Genomic DNA, 16937 nt, shown 5'->3' with positions numbered 1-16937 from the left:
TTCAGTAAACTGTAGTCCATAACCTCTAAATGTTTAAAGCAGTGGTTCTTAACCTGGGTGACTTTGTTCCCCTGGGCCCATTTGACAATGTCTGGAGACATTTTAAATTGGGAAGAGGAAGGTACTACTAGTATTTAATGGATAGAAACAAGGGATGCTACTAAACATCCTACAATGCAACCTCTGACTCAAACTTAAATATTGCTGAAAGAGAAAAACCCTGGTTTAGAAAAGCCAGTTTCAGAAGGGTGACTATTACAGACTAGCAGAAGGTAAAGCAAATATGCTCCATTGTCATTTACCCATTCTTTACCTGCTATTTTAAGTGGTGAGAGGCTTCCTTCTGAGGGAGGACTAGTTTTTATAATGTGCATTCCTTCCGGGCAGAGGTAGACATTAAGCTTAGAATCATCACCTCTCTCGCCTGAGGCCCTTGCCCTGCAGTCATGAAGGTTTAATTTGGTTTTCAGCAATGATGGGGAATAGGTCCTTCATATAGTTTCCTTGCTTCGCTATTTTGACTTAACAAGAATATATTAAGGAAAATTGGCGAACTAGTTAATTTGCCACAATAAAACAGATTAGGTATTTACACAACAGAAGATTTTTTTCACAATTCTTTAGACAGGGTCCCATTAAGGGGTGGTGCTGGGTTAGGGCCCTCTTCCAGGCTTCTAGATGACTGCCTTCTGATTGTGTCCTCACACGACCTTTCTTCTGTGCACACAGGGAGAGAGAGGTGCCCAAAAGGCCTTATCTTCAAATGTAGTCAGTTTGGGGGTTAGAGCTTCAAATATGAATTGGGGGAAGGGGCAGAATTCTGTCTATAACAGGAGTATTGCAAACAAATATGGGATATAAGGATGATGAATTTGGAGTCTGATTCTATAAATGAAAAGCTAGGGAAAAAATGCATAGTGCCCACATGAGAAAATTTGGAATTTCTTAGCTATTTTGGGAATGATTATAGAAAGGAACAAAAGGTTAGAACCAAAACATATAAGCAGTTTTTGTAATGGTAAAGCAATGGAATGGGTGGAGAAGAAATCACTTCTGAGAGTTAAAAAATAATACTAGGAGGAATGTATGTCTAAGTGTCTATGTATATCCATCTATCATCTAAATATATGCATATGTATACATATGTATGCATGTGTATGTATATGTATGTATATATGTGTGTGAGTATATATATATATATATATCTATGCATGTATATGTATATATAATATACATGCATACTTCCAAAGAGATCTAAAGTTGCTTTATCACTTGGAAGGAGTCACAAGATACACTATGTATAACTAAGTTTATATTAAATATAATATATAATATAAGCTTATAGCTATTAGCCAGAAATGTTTTCTTTTTTAAATACAAATTATTGGGGGGCTATAAGGGAGTATAGCTCAGTTGATAGAATGCTTGCCTCACATGCACAAGGCCCTGGGTTCAATCCCCAACACCACCAAGAAAAAAAATACAAATTATTATTATTTTTTACTTCTCATACAATTCATCTCTTTCTGATATGTGTCAATGACCACAATGCATATCTACCTTGAGAACTCTGGGATGTGAGAGGCTTATTTGTAACAGGGCTCCTAAACACCTTGGGAGAAATGATAGAAGAATACATTTAGGACTATCTACCACAATTCCCATTATATTGTTATCATTATCATAATATCATATATCTCACAGTGCCATATATACATACAAATATAGCACTATGAGATAGAGACTTGCAGTTGAACATGGCCAACTGCTGAAACCCCAATAAATATGTATGTGTGTGTTGGGGTGGAATATAAATTCATGAAGACAGAGAATTGGAAAGGAGACATCAGCAAATGGGAAATTTCAGAAAAAAAAAATTTGAAATATAGAAAATTAGAGGAGAGAGATGATTTTGAGTAGATAAAGTTGCTCTCTAGAGTCTGTAGAAGGACACAGGACTTAAAGTGGTACTAGAACCATGCTTTAAACATATGAGGTTCATTATACACCCATTAATCTTTTTATTTCTTTATTGAGGTGTAATTCATATAAAAATTTGCAAACAATTGATGTGTACATCTTTGTGGGTTTAGACATATATATATATATATATATATATATATATATATATATATATATATATATATATAATATTACCATAACCAAGGTGTTGAACATACCCACCAACTCTTCAAATTTTGAATTTTTTTAAAACTATTTTTTAAAAAAACAGCCACCAACAATGAGTGTAATGGAATACATAAATTATTTTGGATAATGTTATTTTGGGTAACATTTGATTCTTTTAATAATTTTTTAAATGGAAGACTCTTTCTATTACTTGGCTTCTGTTTGGGAACTATTAGTTTCTCATTTCCTTTTTCTTGAAGATTTGCATTGCAGTATGACAAAGGTAGATACCATCACCGCTGAAACTCCACTCCTCAAATGTAAATATTTGCTGAAGATTAATCTTGCTTTGACAGTAAAAAAGGAAACTTATCTACATTTCAAAATTGACAGATACTTTTTATAGTGGTGCCCTGAATTATATGCAGAATGGCAAGGTTCTTTTTAGTTGTCATCCTTTGTAGATCTTTTTACTGGTGAATCTGGGCCTCTTTCTGAAGAGTGAATGCTTAAGTATACAACAGATGAATCATGAATCCTTGCATGATTCAACAGTCTGTATTTCTGCTACTGTTGACGAAGCAACAGTATGTAGAATTTATTTACGAACAGGTACACCTAACTTGGGTTTGCCAGCCCAAGATCTGTGAATAAAACTAGATGGAACAGAACTGTAAGTTGACCAAATGCTTCTTCCCTGAGTTTGAGGATTCAGATACATGTCTTAGCTTTTGTTTGTTCTTCTAAAAGCTGACCTGATATAAGAACTTGAAATATAGATCATTTATTTAGGAAGTGATCCCAGGAAGCACAAATGAGGACATGGAGAAAGTGAAGGAAGTGGATGGTAAAGGAGAAATGCCAATAAAGGGTGGTGTGGGAAATGGGTTCGTTTCAATAGGGATACTCTGAGGGATCGTTGGAATGAGCCTCAAAACTGCCCCACTGTAGACTGTGAGTAAGGATGCTAGAATATTTACCCTTAGTTTCATATCTTTATAGTTTGCAAGATGACCTTGAGAAATGGAAGTGTTGCTTTTTTCCCCTTTAACACTGTGGCCTGGGAAAGCTCTTCTGGGCTGAAGAAAGTTCCAGACAGAAACACAAAAGCTGGCATTGTCTGTGGGAACTGCTCACTGCAGCCACAGGTATACTGAAAGGGTGGACAGGAGGACATGTCCGGCTCATAACATCAATTGCTACATGGAGAGTTTAGGATCTTTGATGTGATAGAATGCCAGTGCTGGATGTTGATGAATGTGTATGATGTGGATAAAACAACGGGGTTTATAAATTCTGAAGCAGGGATTTCCCTTCACCATTATTATTCCAGAATGAGCTAAACTAATGAAATATACAGTTAGCTGGTCAATTATTTGTAGTTGTTTGGTATCCTGTAGACAACTGGTTTTGGAAGTGTGACTTCAGTGGCATCAGCATGACCTGACATAGTTTGGAAAGAAAATTCTTGGGCTTCACCCCAGCCTGATCTATAAAATGATAAGTTTGAACTAATATAATGATGTTTCAAACATGTTTTTAAATCAGTGGAATGCTTCCTTTCAAAGAAATTCTACTTGAAAACCAGCAGACATGTAAAATACATATTAAAATAGAGCTCTTAGTTGGAGATTGTAGCCTAGTACCCTTTTTACGTTCTCTATAGCGGCTTCCCCCATACCACTGTGGATCTTGAGGTTCTTAAAAAGTATGGCATTAGAAGACCAAGGTCCCTCTGCAGTAAGACATCTGGCAAACTTATCCATGGTTTAATTGATGATGATGGGGATGCTAAGGTAGACCTGAGACCACAAACTTTAGCTGTATCCCTACTAGCAGGATAATCATGAGCAAATCCTGTTGCCTCCATGGCCATTGCAGTATCATTTATAAAATTACATTGACTGATTCATGTCATACCCATCTTAAAGGGCTGTTGAGACGATTGAATGAAATCATATATGTGAACATGCTTCATGAATGGCTAAGCTCCTTTTAATTGAAAGAGATTATTGTGGGAGAAATTATCCTTCCAAGTATATTTCTTTTGTAACTGGTGCCAGATAGGGAGATATAGAGAAGATAGATAGTTAAATGGTCTGTCGTCTCTCCCTTATCTTAGAGGGATGCAAATATAATTTACTTTCAAAATTAAAAACCTGCTTACCAAGATGAGTCATTGTAAATAAAATGATACTTAAGCAGAGACTTGAGTTAACTGGTTGAATCATTCTATAAAGCTTGTAAAAAATGTTTGGGTCATACTATCTAAAGATATAATTAGTTTTTAAAAACAATTTGCTGCCCACATACAAATATGGAGTGCCAATTTTCGAATATGTTGATTTAGCCTTTTTAATTGGTTGCATATTCAGAAAAATATAGTTTAACATTAATTCATATTTACTTAACTTTTTTTGACCTGTCAGATGGGGCTTTTGGGAGAAATTCATTCATCCATCACAGAGGTACCTGAGAAATACCAAATAACATATTTTATGGCTGTATTTTGTCATCAGGGAAGTCATGAGTAATTCTTGTGGAACTTTCAGAAGACTATCTACTAGGAATGTCCAGTGTGGTTACTAGAGTTAGAAGGTAGTCAAATTTAAGACCTATTTATTTCCCAACCCTCAGGATCCAGAACATCAGTGTGTGCCAGAAAGCTGTCATCCTAAGAAACAGACATCTGCCAATAACACTCAGTGACCATTTGAAGGCAGCCATCATCTGGACCTACAACACTTTCTAAGTGTGTGTCACTTTGCATTTCCTAAAGACTTTTGTTTACCATCTCCTGGATCTTCAGTCCAACATTGTGTGGTTCAGTTAGAACTTTCTGAGGAAAAATCACCACAGACTTTGCGAGATTTGCTTGTGACCACCCCATATTTGAGTGGAAGGGCTGTCAATGATCCTGAACCTTGGAATTGGCTAGGCACTTGTGGAGCAAGCTTCCTATAAGCATACTCTATTCATTCAATAACAAGATAGACACACAGAGCTTACTAGTTACCTAGCCTTGTGCAGAGTGCAGTGGGCAAAACAGTCCTCTGCTGAGATCTACAGGACATGAAGGAGTCAGACAGGTGGGAGTTGGGGTGGAAAGACAAAGAGGCATGGAGGGGAGCAGAGTATTTCAAGAAGAGTGATAGAATGGCCCAGAAGACAGAGTGTGGCATGTTCTGATAACTGAAGAAAGTCCCCAGTAGCATAATGTGAGTCACATGGGTAATAAGGTCAGGGGACAGGTTTTGGAAGACCTTGTCAATATTGCTTTCTTTGCCTTGTATATAAAGATAGGACCAGTGCAGGTTCCTCAAACTATTCCATGGAATTGGGGGGCTCCTCCAAGGGACCCCAGAGGGCCTCAGGGAGTAGGAAGTGGAAGGAAATGGCTCTGGGCTTCAACCTCTACCTTAGTAAGACAAACTTTGCTAATAACCGTTCCTATTGTTAGGGATCTGAGCAAGATGGTATTGGAAGACAGAGCTTTATGGATTTAAAATATTTTAAAAATGGAAAGCACAGGTCCCTCCAACTCTGTCATCCTTGGATTATAGGCTTCTATGCCACTCTCCTTAGGCACTGCTCTCTGGGTTACTGAGTCCTTGGGCTTACTGTCACCTGACAAGCAGCCCATTCCTAATGGAAAACATTCAGGGTGATGATGTGAGTGAACTTCCTGGTATTCTCTGTCCTGTTTTTCACAGAATTAAAAAAAATGGCCACTTTCCCACATTCACTAATGTCTCTTCATGTCAGCAGGAGAGAGGAGCCTTCTAGCAAGCTTCATACCTGCCTTCATGAGGAGCAAGTGTGCACCATGCTGGGGCTTTCTCAACCATGGACACATGGCTAGAAAACACATCGGCTTTCACACTGAAGGGAGTGAGCAAGAGGAGTGGGCACTCAGCAAGTAAGAACTCAGTCTTTCCCAGAAAAGGCTCAGTTAAGTCTTGGGAGGACTGTCAGCAACTCCCTCCTTCCACCCCCGCCCTCTGCCTCTTGTTTTTAGGCTCTGTTTCTCTAGACTGGTATAACCTGTTTTAACTTCTCTCTCACCTGACTCCCTCATCCTTGACTTCTTGCCTCTTCAACCTGTGGACATTACCTTGGGTCCAGGCTGCTGCTCTGAAACTCAACCTTGCTCACACATGCATGGAATCTGCACACTGGTCCTGCCCAGCCAGAGTGAGGTCACAGCTCTCCCCAAGCAAAGCAGCCTGACCATCTGCCTCAGTCCCCACAGATCGTGACCATAGTTTAAGGAATCAGTTTGGACAGTATTTGGCATCTCCTGCCTTCCCCATCTTTCCCAGCTGAAGCCCCTAGCTGCCCTTTAGCAGGAGACTCAAGCCTCCTGTCAATCCTGACACAAGTGGTACTTCTCAAGGTTTAACTTGCAATGGATCACCTGGAAATCTGGCTAAAGTGAATAAGGTGAGGCCTGAGATCCTTCATTTCTAAGAATTTCTCAGGGGATGTCAATGATTCATGAAACTGCACTTTGAGGGATAAGAAGAATGTGTAAAGACTAGAAACCCCAAACTCATATGGGGGTAGGGTCTGGAATAAATTGATTTTTATTTACTAGTAAATAATCATTAAACACACTCTTTATGGCAATTGCTCTGCTGCTAAGATCCACTATTTGCTTTTAAGGGCTTTACAAGTTAATAGAATAAGTAGTCTCTATACTTTACATAGCTTAATTCTTACAACTCCCTATGAGATTATTATTATTCCCATTCTATACACGAGGAAATAGTCTAAATGAAGACATTTGTCCAAGGTTATGCTAATAGGAAATGACAGCTTGAATTCCAGTTCACCTTTCTCTGGCTCTGAACCTTCATGCTTTCTAGGATATATTATACACATTTTCCTGGATCTTTTTGTGTTGCCAAAATCCATACAACTGGATTTCTACTTCAATTTCCTTGCCTAACACTTTAATTTCTGGCTTATGCTAGCCCTTATGCAAACCTTGCCAACCTTGCTGAAGGTCAAGGACCTACTTCTTTCAAGTCCCACCCATCACCTACCATCCCCCCGTTGGGGTCCAATTGCCTGAAAACACAAAACATGGCTCCATGTTGCAAAGTAACTTTTAAGAACGCATCAGAGGAAGGTTCTCTTTCCTCTAGAACTTTTCCTCATGGTTCTTTGGAGTTGCATACTCTGTATAAGCCTGAGTTCAAAATAAGTTAGCAAGCCATGTATTTGGTATAGTGAATAAAAAAGGAAGTATCATTAATTTATGCAGCATTTGTTCTCCAGCCTCTTAATCTACGGCAGTAATGCCAGTGGTCCAGGTATCTTCCTAGGGGTGGATGTGGCAACTAGTAGCGCCCCTGATATAACATGTCCCATACTTCATCTTAGCTTTACCTTGACTTCCTGCCAAGGCTCTTGTGCAAGCAGAAAGAGTGGAATAGATTCTCAACAAGCCATCTGCACGGGAGAATGTTCACAGACCACAGCCACTCTGTGGCCATGGCTCTGACTTCTCCTAGTACTCCCAGCTGCTCCTTTCCCTGCCCCTGGAAGCAGGGCCTACTTCTCAAGTAAGCAAAGGGCTCACTTCCTATTAGTTTGTTCACTTCTATTGAATTACTCAGAAGACAGGGGAAAGAACAAATATTTGCTGTTGCTTCAACTGCTTAATCTTACTTAAATGTCAGAATTTAGAAATAATTATAATTCAAATGCATCATTGACAGTTCCCACTAACCATTGCAACATTTTCTCTGTTACTCAATACAAACCATTCTACTCCTCGGCGGCAACATGACTTCAGGTGGGAAATCTTCAGTTGAATTCTGTTAATCATTCCCCATACTCTACTGATATTTCCTCTCACAGTCTGATGTCTTAAGGAAGATGACCATAAACCAGAGTTCAGGCAATTCCCTATGTTTGTCATCCACTTTGAATGACACTTGCTTCTTGTATGAATGTCTCCTCTCTCTCTCCTCACATACCCAACAGATGGTAATGTCTGCTCAACACAGCCCAAGTTTGCCATGGATCTTCAGACCTTTTAGCTCGGAGTCAGCTGGGTATTCTGATCCATTCTCTCCAATCATATTCCACTTCCATCTGCATTGCTGAGGTCCCAGTATGTCCTGCTCAGAGGCCACTGGAGAGGCCACTAATGGTTGTTTTAGCCACATCATAAGCAATAGCTCTGTAAGACTCCTTCTGCACTCACCCCCACTCAAAACAAAATGTAAACATGTTCATGGTTAGTAGTGTGGTGGCATGTGGTTTCCTTTAATTCAAAGTTAGAGGGTTTCTCATCATTTCTCTGCAAGTCTCAGAACTGTTGTTTGTTTACTCTGCACATGAAGGTGGCTGCTAGAGCTTCATCCTGACTAACTACACCATCCTACAGTCAATGTGTAGATGATTTGGGGCTTACCTAGAGTTTATATGCATCCTGAAAGCTTTTGAGTATTTTTTAAATTAGTGCCCTGAGAAGTAAGCTGGAGTAAAGTCTCAAAGCTTTGCATCAATATTTTCTTTTTGGAACTTCATTCAAGTATGCAACATTTTGTGGTCAAGCTCTATAGTTTTTACCTAACAGGTTGACTCTACAATTTTGGCAATTTCCAGGCATTTTTTTTGAACCCAGTGGTAATGTTTAATAGTATTGTAATACCAACACAAGTTAAAAAACTTGGAAAATAAAAACATTAAAAAATTAAAATAGGGACAGGGGTCGTGGCTTAGTGGTATAGCGCCTTGCACATGTGAGGCCCTGGGTCAATCCTCAGTACCACATATAAATAAACAAATAAAATAAAAGTATTGTGTTCATCTACAACTAAAAAATATTTTTAAATTAAACTAAAATTAAGGAAACACAAAAAAGAAAAAAATAAGCACATTTTTGGTTCAACACCTCTAGCAATTAGAGAAAGATAAATTAAAACTACACTGAGATTCCATCTCACTCCAGTCAGAATGATAATTAGCAAGAATACAAGTAACAATAAATGTTGGTGAGGATGTGGGGAAAAAGGTTCACTCATACACTGCTGGTGGGACTGCAAATTGGCGTAACTACTATGGAAAGAAGTATGGAGATTCCTCAGAAAACATGGAATGGAACCACCATTTGACCCAGTTATCAACCACTTCTCAGTCTATACCCGAAAGACTTAAAAATCAGTTTCCTACAGTGCTGCCTCCACATCAGTGTTAATAATAGCTCAATTCACAATAGCTAAGCTATGGAACCAACCTAGGTGCCTTTCAACAGATGAATAGATAAAGAAAATGTGGTATATATACACAATGGAATATTAATTCAGTCATAAAGAAGAATGGAATTATGGCATTTGTCAGTAAATGGATGGAACTGGAGAATATTATGCTAAGTATAATAAGCCACTCCCCAAAAAAGGATGCTAACCCACAACAATGGAGAGTAGGGAGGGGAAGAATAGAAATTCATTGGATGGAAGTTCATTGCATGGAATAGGAAAGACAGTAGAATGTATTCATATCCTTATATATGAATACATAACCTATGTAACTCCACATCATCTACAATCACAAGAATAGGATCCTAATTAGAATAAGTTATACTCCATGTATGTATGTCAAGTATTCTCTACTGTCATGTATATCTAAAAAGAATAACAACAACAACAACAACAAAGCCAAAAATTAGTATATTTTTGATGTTTTAAAAACTAATGTTTAATTTTACCTTCTCTCAAGTTCACTGTACTACTACTTGGAAAATTTTTAATTATCTTGATGTAGGAAGTGTTTGAAGAGAATATAAGCTAATAGCAGCTAGCCTACTCAAATCTCTAATTTTATTGTTGATGAATATTAGCAGACAACATGTACTTGATACTTTACTTAAGGTTGTCACAGCTCAGAATACCTTAGGACTCAAGGCTTTTCCTTCTACTAAATACATAGTGCCTACTATGTGCTGGAAATTTATCTGGGTATTAAGCTTTAAAATGATGAAAAGACAACATTTTTGCTTGTATGAAGCTTATGTTCTAGTGGAAGGTCAAATATTTGTTAATTGAATATGTGAATGAATGAGGGTAGCTAGCAAGTGGAGTCAGGGACTTGTTTTTACCTGTACCATTGCTCAACTTTGTAGGCTTTTTATAATCTGATTTCAACACATTTAGTCATTCAGGCCCTTTTGCTTCCTAACACCCTCCTTCTCTGTCCCACACAAATCTGTGTCTCTTAGTCAAAGCTGTTCTTTCCTAACCTCCAGTTGACTCTGTTCTTCCTCTTTTTTTTTAAAATACCTTTATTTTATTTATTTATTTTTATGTGGTGCTGAGGATCGAACCCAGGGCCCTGCATATGTTAGGTGAGCACTCTACCTCTGAGCCCCAACCCCAGCCCCAGCCCTGATCTTCCTCTTTCTAAAATCTTTCTTTCTTCAACCTGGCTCAGCCACTTCTGTGTATTTAAGTTTCAGCTCACTACTGTATTCCCTAGTTCAATGGTTTTCAAACTCCAGTGTGTATAAGAATCACTTGGAAGCCTTATAGAAGCCCAGATAGGCCTCACCCAAAACTTTTTGCTCTAGAATGTCTGTGGTAGAGCCTATATATGCTTTTATAACAAGTTCCCAGGTAATGCTGATGCTGCTCCAGTGAGGTAGTCCTGGGGTCTTCCCTTGGTTATCATCTGTCTTCCAAGTCAGGTGCTCACACTAGGCAGGACTCTGTACCATTGACATCTAGGCAGCGTGATGCTTATGTGCTTCTCAGAATAATGTTTCTAAATAAAATAAGATTAAATACATAGGATTACAAAGGAAACCAAATGTATTAAAATCGATTGTTCAAATTACTTTAAAACTATGATATTTACAATATCTGTAAGTCAACTGTAATGTAGTATGACAATTTTGGGGATTTCTATTGGTGACAAAGTCACATCTACTGATACTACTACTGTGGTTTTTTCATATATATAATAGAAAGAAAATTATATATATATATACATATTTATATATTTATATATATACATATTTATATATATATATATATATACATATTTCAAGTAGAGGTTAGTGAAAATAAAAAACCTAGATTAGGAATCCTTTCCCTGCTTCAATCTCAAACAATCTATCCTTTGCATTTGTTTGAGTTCCAAAGAACTCAATTCGTGTGGTTCAATGTTATTAACTACCTTCTATGTGGAGATACTGGGCCAGATACTAGACATTCTAAGTCTTAAGACATCATCTCTACCCTTACTTAAGAATTTTCCATTTTGATTAGAGAAGACTGAAATATAAGTACAGTGTGACATATGTAGAAATAGAAGTACACATGGAGCATGGAAGTAAAGAATGGAATGATATATGCTGTAGCATAAGAGATGGGGTAAGATCCCAGTTAACTGGAGTGCATTTGAATGGCACTTGTGAGAGTAGTGGTCCCTAGTGAAACATGCTAGTAAATAGCCAGACCCTCTCACACATTGATCTAAAACATGCTTTGGCCAAACAAATATTAGCAAGCATGAAACAAATACTCACTCTTTGGGACTTGACCCATGGAATCCATCTCTCATGCAAAAAGTTTAGGCTGGTTTACAGAATGGGGAGAGGCCATGTCCAGAGAACTCCTGGAGGCTGGGGGGCCATTTTGGGGGTTCCAACTGTTTACAGATGATGCTAGGATTAATTCATGCTCTTGGTTGAATGCAGCTGCATAAGAAACTCTAAGTAGTTAGAGCAGTATCTGGACCCTTTGACTCACAAAATTGTTGGGAATGATAACTCATTTTTTAACCACCATATTTTAGAGTGGTTTCTTATACTCTAATAGATAACTGAAAATATTATTTTTAATTTCTTTAATACATTTTTATCTTTTAGATGCCTTTAAAGATGCGGAGGACAAAACACTATATAATAATCTGAAGCAGATATTTTTCTGCATACAAGTAAGCACAATTAAAGTTTCTAGTATTTTATATATTTAAATCTTATAAGACCTATACCTAGAGAAATGATATGATGAATATGATTCTGGTGAACTTAAATGGTGATTTTCAGAGAATGATTTATTATCTTAAAAATCATAATTTTTTTAATATTTAATTTTTAGTTGTATTTGGACATAATACTTTTATTTATTTATTTTTATGTGGTGCTGAGGATCAAACCCAGGGTCTTGAATGTGCTAGGCGCTGAGCCACAACCCCAATCCCCATAAATTGTTAAAACCTGGGATTTTTGAACTAGAAAAGATCCTAGAATATATGTAGCCTAATCTCTTAATTTTAGAGATAAGGACACTCACTGACATCTGAGAGGGTAAATAACTTATCTATGTTGTTAGCAGAGTCCAGAAGAGAAGCCAAATCTCCTGACTCCTAACTCAGTATCTTTTAATAAATAAAAAATAGTAACATGCTGCCTGCCATTTCCATTATCTTATTTTATTTTCACAATAGGCAAAGTATGTATTTTTATCCTTTCCAATTTTATAGATGAAAAATCTGAGATCTGGAAAAAAAGACTGTTTATCTCACGTAAAACCAGGACTATATGCACAATAAGTACATGTGACCAGTGGCTACCAGCACAGGCTGGTCCAGGGCTTTTTCATTATAATGTGTATTGTCTATAATGGCCAGTATAAAAAGCAATCTTTTGAAAGAAAATAAACAGAAGACACTAATCTGGCTTATTTTTGAATCTTTAATGATAATATACCATGTTCACAATGATCACTCAATAAATATTTATAATGTGAAATGGATACATAAGTGAATGAGTAACTGAATAAACAAGAGAAAGAAGAAAATTATATTTCACCTACACAAGGCACTCCATTCTTGAAGTATATGGTTAATCAAGATTCCTCTGTATGAAAAGGAAAAGGGGATAAAACTTCCAGTCAGTAGAAATGGTAATATTTTGTGATTATTGTGCTTTGAATTCTAAAGCAGAATAACAAATAGAAGTTATCTCTTTAAGTTTGTCTTTCCTGTCTTACACAAAATAACTCAAAAGGCCTTCTGGACATGGTACAATGGTAGGAAGGGGGTAAAGAGAGAATTTGCCACTTACAATGAAAAACAGAGGTTAATGTCCCTTCTCCCAAGTGGGAAAACTGAGGTAGAGAATGCAACTCAGTCAGTCTTGAACAGCCCTGTCCAATAGAAATAAGTGAGTCATATATTTAATTTAAAAATTTTTAGTAGCTACAGTAAAAAGAAGTAAAAAGAAACAGATGAAGTTAATTTTGAGAATATATTATAGTTAATTATGTTCCAATGTTATAATTTCAATATGTAATCAATAAAAAATTATAGATGAGATACTCTGCATATTATATGAAGCTTTATATGAAGTGATGGTTACAAAAGTGTTTAGTCAAGTACCTGGCAGGTGGGAAGTACTCAATTAGTGGTAGCTATAAGAATCTATTGGGAATCTCACTGAATCACACAAACCCAAACTCCACTTTGGATTCTTAAAAAATGTTAATAGGGTTTCCTACATTCACTGTCTACTCTTCCAAGGTAAGTTCTATAGGGCTCTTAAGTAAGATGAATTTCAAAAACTGATAGATAAACCAAAAATTGTCATGAATTATGAAGTAACTAGACTTCTTCTACAGGAGAGACTCTCATGTGACTAAAAGAATGAATTTATGTATGTATGTGTGTGTATACATGTGTGAGTATGTGGTACTGGGGATTGAACCCAGGCCTTCATGCATACTGGGTAAATGCTCTTCCACTGAACCACACCCTGGCTCAAGGTGGTCTTTTTTATTGTTGTAAAATAAACATAAAATTTACCATTTTAACCTGCTAGGTACCTCAAATAAGAGGAGGTCTAATTTTTGAAGTGCTGGTTTTTTTAAAACAGTAAAATAAGAGATTTTGTTCTAAAACATGGATAGAGTAAACCTAGAGGTTTAAAAATGTATAATTAATGTTGGAATGAGTGTTGGCATGCACAGATGAAAGGCACTGTAGTAATAAATAGTGATTATTATATATACATGCTTGAGGTGATCACTGCAAAGATTTTTCTTTAATTTTTAAAGGATTTTTAATTAAAATGAATATAGATGAATAAAAAGACATTTCTACATAAGATTTTTGCTCATGAAGTTTATAAATAATGATGCCACAATCTTCATCAGAAGTGTTTCTGATATAGTAGACTTCTGGGTTCCAACTTTGACTTTGTTGCTAGTTTTTCATTTGGCCTGGGTTTAAAGGGCCTGGTTCTTTCAAGTCCCTCCTATCTTCATCTGTGAAATGCAGATACTAAAATCTGTCCTTCCTACATCATAGGGTTGATGTGAAGATTAAACAAGATAATCAAAGTGAAAGGCCTCTGAAAACTACAAAGCCTTGTAGAAATGTAAGACATTATTAAAGGCTGTGGAGAGATTGCTAACACAGATTGATTCAAGGCCAAAGTTTTGTATTTTCAAAAGTTTAAAGATATTCAGTATTTACAAATTATTTAGAAAGCCAAATTCTTGCCTTGGTGACCCAGTACCGTGGCTAAATTGTGTTCTAAATGCTGTACATTTGATACTTACCGCTATAAGTCATCTAACCACGTCACCACACCAGACACAATTATATAGCATTTCAGCAATATCCAAATTTTTAGTGGGTAAGAAGTTATAAATTCACATAGCATAAAGACAAAGTCATGTTTTTAAAAGTTCTTTTACTTTTCCATGGTACCAAAAATGCTGCTCTCTCTAACACATCTACTAAGAGAGACCTACCTGCCAATGCAACTTAACAAGCATTTATTGAATGCTTGTGATGTATAAGTCATGGGGTTGGGGAGGATAGAGGTGGTGAGAATAAATGCAAGAGAGAAAGGGTCCCTGAATTCGGTGAGCTTTAATACTAGTGGAGAGTAGAAGATCCTGTGATGACTTACTGTAAAGACAAATGAAATAAGTGCCAACAAAATGGTCAAGAAATAAGCCATAGGAGTAAAAGAAGGTGCAGGGTTAATTCATTCCATCTAGGAGGGAAAGCTGGTGACACTTTTTCTGAGCCTTGATGTATGAGAAGAATCCCTCAAGTCAGATATAAAGGGAAGGCTATTTCAAGCTTGAAGGAAACACACCTAGTCCTTTCCAACAATTAATATTTACCCACTAACTAGCTGGTGAAACTAAACAATTTAGCATTGTGCCACAAAGTCATGGCTGTGTGGTGGTAGGGGTAAGTCCAAGACTCTCATTTGAAAGCACTAGCCTTGTGGTATCCCACCTGTCCAGGAGGACAGCTCAGAGAGTGTTACACATGATCCTGTAAACAATATTCTATTATTTTATTTGTTTCATAAAGTGCCAGAATTTTATACCCATTTAGACAGGGTTCCAAATTTAACTCATACTCACTTAGAAAATCCCTCCAGGCCCATACTCCATTCTAAGATTTCTAAGCATATTTATCTTATCCCAGTCAGTTTTCACAGATCCAGCACCAACCTTTACACTGAGTTTTACTTTTCTTCTAGGATTGCATTCTCTGCTCCCCATACATTACTGTTAGATTACTCTTCCCTTTCCAAAAACTCTAAAAGCTCACTTTCAAACATTATGCCACTATAAACTCACATTTAATGAGACTTATGTTAGGCCATGCAATGTGCTGAGTGTGTTACAACATTGTCTCCTTTGCAAGGGACATATAGTATTACTATTTCTATTTTATAGAAGAGTCACAGGGGTTTAATGACTTGTCCAAATTCATGCAGGTAGTTCAGTTGTTGGAGCTAGGACCAAAGTCTGTGCATTTAACCCTGCCCTGTACTATCCCTGTCCCCCTTTTTACCCCTTCAATATCAGCATGGAATTCTCTCAAGTTTAAATGTCATTTATATGGCAACCATTTGGAAATATGGCATTCTCCTGTGGTTAAGTGGACCAGGCCACTGCTGACTTGATAATATTATGTTAACTAAGGCTTATCCAGGACTCACTGTGTGCAAGGCACTGTACGATACATGTATTTTCTCATTTTAACTCTCACAGTTGGCTGGAGAGAGGAGCATATTCATTATCTGTTTAACTAATGAACAATCTGAGGCACAGAGAGAATGAGTAATTGGTGTAAGGTCCTATTAGAAACAAATAGGGCCAGTGTTTAGACCTTGGTCATTTGACATCAGGAATCTAGATTTTAATCTCTCAGCCATACAAGATTTGGATGAGTACCCTAAGAAGACTCTACCTCAAAATTTCTCCCCTGTATGCCAGATTCTGAAAGGAGGATCCTGAGACCTTCCCTTGTAGTTAGGTCTTGCCTTTGTTTTCAGGAGCAGAGGGACATTGGAAGTAGCAAGCATCAAGTTCCTTTTACAAAGCCCTGTCATAGGTAATGCAAAGAGCCACAGGTGAGCAACACCCAGTGCCTGCAATCAACAATGAAAGTGAGGAGCCAGAAGCATCTAAGATCCTGCCACTCCCTTGCTTATAGTCATTCACCAACAGCAATCACCAACAGGATGCAGCCTGCTTCCCTCAGCAAGGCAGGGATGGCTTCCAGCATCTGTTTACCAGTTTTGTCTGTTTCAGCATCCCACACGGCAATAGCCATGACATATGACAGGCGTCTCTTCTTGTCATCACCAGCCTTGCAGCATCCATTGTTCTTTCATCCCACCTAACTTGCAGCCCTCCTTCAAGAAATACCTTGGCCATATTTGCATTAAAACCTTTATTATCCCTTTCCCCTAGTGTGTGTGCCTTGTGACATTTTTGGACATCCAGATAGCACTTATTCTGAATTGAAATGATTTA

This window comes from Ictidomys tridecemlineatus, chromosome 4 (assembly GCF_052094955.1).
Source record: "Ictidomys tridecemlineatus isolate mIctTri1 chromosome 4, mIctTri1.hap1, whole genome shotgun sequence".
Classification (NCBI taxonomy): Eukaryota; Metazoa; Chordata; class Mammalia; order Rodentia; family Sciuridae; genus Ictidomys; species Ictidomys tridecemlineatus.
This window is presented reverse-complemented; position numbering follows the sequence as displayed.